Below are 6,893 nucleotides of genomic sequence, written 5' to 3'. Positions count from 1 at the left end.
CAATGCATATATACACATAGGTAGTTTATATTTAAACATAAATGGCATCGTACTTTATGTATTTTTATGCATCTTAACAACACATTGTGAATATCTCTCTACTTTAGCACGTATAGATCTACCTAATTCTTTTTAACAGATGCTTAATATTTCATGGAATGGTTTTACCAAAAATTAGTTTAATCATTTCTCTTGATGGACATTGAGATTATTTTCCTATTTCTCTGACTACAGACAATACTGCAGTGAACTTTCTTGCAAGAAATCCTTTCACAAAAGTGCAAGTATCTTCTAGGATGCATTTTTACAGGTGCATCAAAGGATTTTTTTACAGGGTGTCAAAGGATTTGTATGTTTTTATATTTTAATGGATTCTGGGCAATTTATTTGCACAAAAATTATATTAATTTTTACTCCCACTTATCCCCATATACAATAGTTGATTAAAAAAATGTTGTCAGACCAATAGTCAAAAAAGCATCACATTGTTTTGGTTACGTTTTCCTGGCTACTGATGCAGTTGAGCTTATTTTAAAATATTTACTGACCATTTATAGTTATTTTGTGACCTGCTTTTTCACATTCTTTGCACATTTTTTTCTATGAGTTTGGTTGCCTTTCTCTTTATTACTTTGTAGGAGTTCTTTGTGTATTAAGGAATGTATTAATTTTTTAATGGCTATGAGCATTGCAAATAATTTCTTCTAGGTATTTTTTGGGGGTTGTATTTTATTTTCATTTCATACTTTGGAAAAATTAGGCCTAACGTGGGTTTTCATAGTTTTATAGTTTTGAGCAATTTATTACACTAGCACCAGTGCAGATGCTCCGCTTGTGTATTTTGTATCAATAAGCATTCATTGATTATTTACTACGTTCAAGAGTAGTTTCTGATTAGCATTAAATTTTAAGTTTATTGTTATTATGGTAAAATATACATAACATAAAATTTACCATTTTAACCATTTTTAAGTGTACAGTTCAGTGGCATTAAGTACATTTACAATGCTGTGCACAGATCATTACCATCCATCTCCAGGACTTTTTCATCATCTCAAACTGATATTCTGTATCTATTAACAATGACTCCCCATGTCCCTCTTCCCCCAGCCCCTGGCAACCTCCATTCTACTTCTGTCTCTATGATTTTGGCTATTCTGGGTACCTCATGTAAGTGGGATCATACAATATTTTTTTTGTGTGTGTGACTGGCTCATTTTACTTAGCATTATGTCTTTAAGGTTCATTTGTGTTGTAGCATATGTCATAATTTCCTTCCTTTTCAAGGCTGAATAATATTCTATAGTTTTACCACAAAAACAAAAAGGTAACTATGTGAGTGAGGGATGTGTTAATTAACTTGATTGCAGTAATCATTTCACAATGTATATACATATATCAAATCATCACATTGTACACTTTATTTTTTTATTTTTAAAATTTATTTATTTATTTATTTGCTGCATTGGGTCTTTGTTGCTGTGTGCCTGCTTTCTCTAGGTGCGGCGAGCGAGAGCTACTCTTTGTCGAGGTGTGTGGGCTTCTCTTTGCGGTGGCTTCTCTTGCTGTGGAGCACGGGCTCTAGGTGCGCGGGCTCCAGTAGTTGTGGCTCGCGGGCTCTAGACTGCAGGGTCAGTAGTCGTGGCGCACGGGCTTAGTTGCTCTGAGGCATGTGGGATCTTCCCGGAACAGGGCTCGAACCCGTGTCCCTTGCGTTGGCAGGCAGATTCTTAACCACTGCGCCACCAGGGAAGTCCCTGTACACTTTAAATATATACAGTTTTATTTGTCAATTATACCTCAATAAACCTGGAAGAAAAGAAAGCACTGCTTAAAGATACATGCGTAAAAAATATTTCATTGTATGTATAAACTGCATTTTGTTTATCCATTCATCTCTTGATGGACAGTTGAGTTGCTTTTCCCTTTTGGCTACTGTGAATAATGCTGCTGTGAACATTTGTTTGAGTCCCTGCCTCCAGTTCTTTTGGGTATATACCTAGAAGTAGAATTGCTGGATCATACAGCAGTTTTAGTTTTAATTTTTTAAGGAACCACCATACTGCTTCCACAGCAGCTACACCATTTTACATTCCTACCAGCAAAGCACAAGAGTCCTAATTTCTCCACATCCTTATTAACACTAGTTGTTATTATTATTATTTTTAATAATAGCCATCCTAATGGGTGTGAAGTATCTTAATCAGCATTTCTACATACAAGGTGTAGTGATCAGTTATGAAGTAAATTATGAGTAATTTTTTAAAAACTCAAAGGTACTAAAGTTTGTAAATGGTTTACTTTAAAAAAATAGAGTAGATTTAACATAATTTCTTTAATAATATCAGCTTCATCTCTTTGCATTCTAGTATGCTTTCCTGAGTGGAAAAGTAAAGGGTGGAAGTCTATTTCATGTGCCAGGAATGAAGTATAACCTATACATTCAGTAATCTGAGCATGTCCATTTCATGTGCACGTGAATATTTTGCCAGATGTCAGTGAAGCAGATGAATAAAACAAGGTCCTTTTTCGTCTATTGCATGTTTACAGATGTGGGAGAAAATGTTTTATTAATGCTGTTAATGGAATTTGATGTAATAAAATGGCTATTTCCAAGATATAGCAAGTCATTTATATTGGACGTAAGTCTTTATACCCCTTCTCAGAGTCCTTGAGTCACCTCCTTCTTATGAAGGAGCCACCTTCTTTCTGATGCTGTCACCTCTGCTGGTTGCCTTCCTTTCTGGAGTCTGAGTTGAGGCCCTGATCTGTCTGGCATTCATAGCCCAAATGCTGAGCCCCACCTGTATGAAATTAGCCCTGTACTTCTGCACTTGGGCACTCAGGGCATGGGATCCAGCCTCCTGAGTGGGTACCGAGGGGCTGGATGGTGGACTCAGAGAGACCTTGATCAAGGAGCATTGAAGATAGTAGCGAACTGGACGAATAAGCTCTCCTTTTTCCCTGCCTGGACTGCTCCAGGGTGCTTACTTCTTGTAATCAATTACTGAGAAACTCCAAGTACTAAGTGAACACTTGGCTGAGTGACCCATTGTGTCGCTGCAGATTGTTGTGAGGTGGTCATTGGCTTGCACCTTTCAAGTAAAGTACCAGCACTTTAATCCTTACTGAAAGTTCTGCTTCCTGGAGGATTTGGGCTAAGACATCACTCAAAGTGTATTTTGTGCTGAATTGTTCTGAACTAGCAGACTTTATGACTATGGATGATTATAAGACTTAGTGAATTCTGTTATTTCCAAAAATGTCTTTTCTAAAAGCAGCTCAAGCTAAGGTCCCATTTCTCCTTGGTATTAAGCTGTGATTATTGAAGTTTACTGAAAAATTCTTATTAAAAATATAAGGTCATCACTCCTTTCATCATATATGATTATCTTTTCCTGATCATACATGTAATACATGTTCATTGCAGATATATCAGAAAATAAAATAAACAAGGGAAAAGAGAGTCAGTAATCACAATGCAGAGACCACAGTTGGTTGATACCTTTCCAGGCTCTTTTCTATATATGTGTGTGCGTACATAAGCATGTATATATATCTTTTTACAAAAAGCGGGACCAAATAATCCATTCTCTTTTGAAACCAGCATTTTGGATGCAATATTTCCACGCAATTAGTTCTACAACATCAATTCTTTGCCTGGCTGCATAATAGTTCATTGTTGTTATAGTGTGCTCTAATATTATTTTAGGTAGGCTGTTGTGAGAATCAGAATATTGAATGTAGAATAATATACTTAAAAGTTCTTAGTAAACCACTATACTAAAGTAAATTGTAATAATTATTCTTTGTTGCTGAACTAGAAATTTGAAAACCTTTTGTTTGTGGTTATGTTTTTCTGCCTAATCTATCATTTTAGTCTTTGTCTTTTCTGAGTCACCAATTCAGAAGAGGTTAAAATAATACTAAATGAGTTAGGGGAACTTCCTGCTCCAGGACATGGGATTTGAATTCTGTTGCCCTGAAGAAAACTCGAGAATGGTATTATGTGAGTGTAAGTCATCTTGTATCTTTGGAGGCTGGTGAAGCTGATTCAAAAATGACTCACTCTGTATAATTCTTTATGCATGCTCGTCATTTTACATTCCTAATAAAGAATGTGTGACCACTACATGCTATTAGTGGGCAAATGTGCAGTGTAATTTCAGACATATCAACCCTTTCTGACACCGCCTAATGATTTTTGCTGTGCAAAGAATAATGTCACCCAGAGGGGCTGTAATAACGAGCAATTTCTTTATCAATAATAGATAGAACTAGTCAGTGCCAAGGTCCAAATTGTTGGGTAAATTGGTCCCAAGTCCCTAGTGGTCTCTGGTGTTTCTCCATGATTATCTTAGAATAGTTTCACTTACTGGATGCATGGAAAGCTGGGCAGATAATTTATGAATATCTCCTAAGGGATACCATTTGCCTGGTAGCAAATGCCTGGGTTTGGATAGGAATTGGTAGAACGTTGGGACCTGTGTGTTGAAATAATCTTTAGTTAAAGAAGTTGTTAAACATTTGCATCTTTCTATTACTCAGAAGGAAGCTAAGGCACACACACACGCCAAATAATCCAGGAAGGTATTTTGGTTGGCAGCTGAAGACAAGGTTTATTTTGCTCAAGTGTTTGACTGTGGTGTTCAAGATATTCAAGGGATTTTCCAACCTTGAAGATCCTTTGGGGGTTTTACCTGAGTCAGAAAAACCTTAGTAAAAGGAACAAAGCATTTTCCTCAAGAGTAAAAACTTCTGAATTTGTCCCAGAAAAATATGGATTGGACTTTAGCAGAGCATTCTTTTTTCAGGCAGGGTTAATAAGGATTAATGTTTTATTTATAATATTAGCTAGAGAAAATGCAGAGATTTCTGTTGCTTCAGAAATCTGCCTGAAGAATTAAAGAGAGATGATCCCTCCCTTTTCTGGGAAGGACACTGTTCATTCTTGTAGCCCAAGGAGGCTTAGGAACACCTCCGGGGTGCTTTGGGCCTACCTCACTTTCCAGGCTGCTCAAGAAATGGTCTCATTTCTATACCTTCCCCCACCCCACCCTAATTAGATTACATACTGGAGAAATATGTGTTTAACTGCAATTAAATATCTAGAATTTTATTGTTAAAAAACATATAATAGTCCCCAATCAACTTGCAATGTAGGAATAAAGCAAGGGAATCATGAAATTGACAAAAATTGTTCAAGTATTCTTAGTAGTCCTGATTAGAGTTTTGGATTCTATTCCTATTGCCTGTCAAAACACAAATCTACCTCCAGTGGTGCTTAGCATAATGTTTGCTTTTCTTATTTATCAATTAAGCACTTTTATATTTACCTTATTAGAAGATTTTTTTTGAAGAGGGGTGGTAGCTATTTATTTATCAATGGTTAAAATGTTGAACTTGACTCTAGATCTGCTTTGTCCCAGAAAATAGATTCTAACTATGACTTGTGTCTATTCTTTGATGATATTTGACATAGTTTTCATTAGCAAAGCTGCCCTTTGCTCAATTCCAGTAACTGTTTCTAAGTGATTTCTTTATACTCCTTTTCTTCTATGAGTGTTGGAGAATGCTCTCTCCCTACTGTGAGATGTCACTCAGCCATTAGGATGTGTCATTGAGGAGACAGTCTTAGGAGAGTTCAAGAGGGGATTCAAAGGGAGGAGGGTCCATGCTGACACAATGTCAACTCTGTCACCATTGTCTCTTACATTTCATCCAGTGAACTCCCCATATTATTTCCAGAGACTTCACCATCCTTCTCTGTTCCCACCTTGGCGTTTATATATTTGTTACCTGGCTACCTTTTTTGCTCCAATTGTGGACAGGTAATAACTCCAACAAGAACCTACTCTTCAGGATACACAAAGGAAAGACATTCTTCCCCCAGTTTTTTTCCCCTCAAGGAGATAAAGATAAGAATTATTTGTCATAGCACAAAATTATAAATAATTTCAATATCCATTATTGGGGGACAATTAAATAAACCAATTTATCCATATACTGAAATACTGTGTGTGAATTTTTTTAGAAAAAATGGAGTAAATCTACATATACAAACATGATCATCTACAATTTTTGTTGAGTAAAAATATCAGGTTTCCGAATGTGACTTGAAAGATGATAACATTTACGTAGAAATAACATCATCATATTATTGGATTCATTTTCTTTATAATGTATTTTTTAATGTTGGGAATAATTTGATATTTTGCTTAATTTTTGCATGTGTATTCTTTTTTTTTTAATTTAATTTAATTAATTTATTTATCTATTTATTTTTGGCTGTGTTGGGTCTTCGTTTCTGTGCGAGGGCTTTCTCTAGTTGCGGCAAGCGGGGGCCACTCTTCATCGCGGTGCGCGGGCCTCTCATTATCACGGCCTCTCTTGTTGCGGAGCACAGGCTCCAGACGCGCAGGCTCAGTAGTTGTGGCTAATGGGCCTAGTTGCTCCGTGGCATGTGGGATCTTCCCAGACCAGGGCTCGAACCCGTGTCCCCTGCATTGGCAGGCAGATTCTCAACCACTGCGCCACCAGGGAAGCCCTGCATGTGTATTCTTAAATCAATTTGGTCTTGTATCAGTTAGCTTTTGCTGTGTAACAAAGAACTCCAAAACAACTCCAAAATCATAGTAGCTTAAAACAGTGGTTTGGTTGATTGGATGGTTCTCATTCTACGCCCAATGTGGACATTCTGCCTCCATTTTGTTATTGGTCAAGGAGCTCTAATGTGGACTCAAGAAAGATGCTGATGGGAAAAGCATTCCCATACTTTAGAGCTGTTCTTCTTCAGTGATGTATCTATGCTTTATTTAATTATGGTTAGTATCAGGCCAGGCACATATTAGTTGCTTAAAAATATTTGTTAAATAGTTAAAAATAATATTTAA

Source organism: Eubalaena glacialis, chromosome 5 (assembly GCF_028564815.1).
Source record: "Eubalaena glacialis isolate mEubGla1 chromosome 5, mEubGla1.1.hap2.+ XY, whole genome shotgun sequence".
NCBI lineage: Eukaryota > Metazoa > Chordata > Mammalia > Artiodactyla > Balaenidae > Eubalaena > Eubalaena glacialis.
This window is presented reverse-complemented; position numbering follows the sequence as displayed.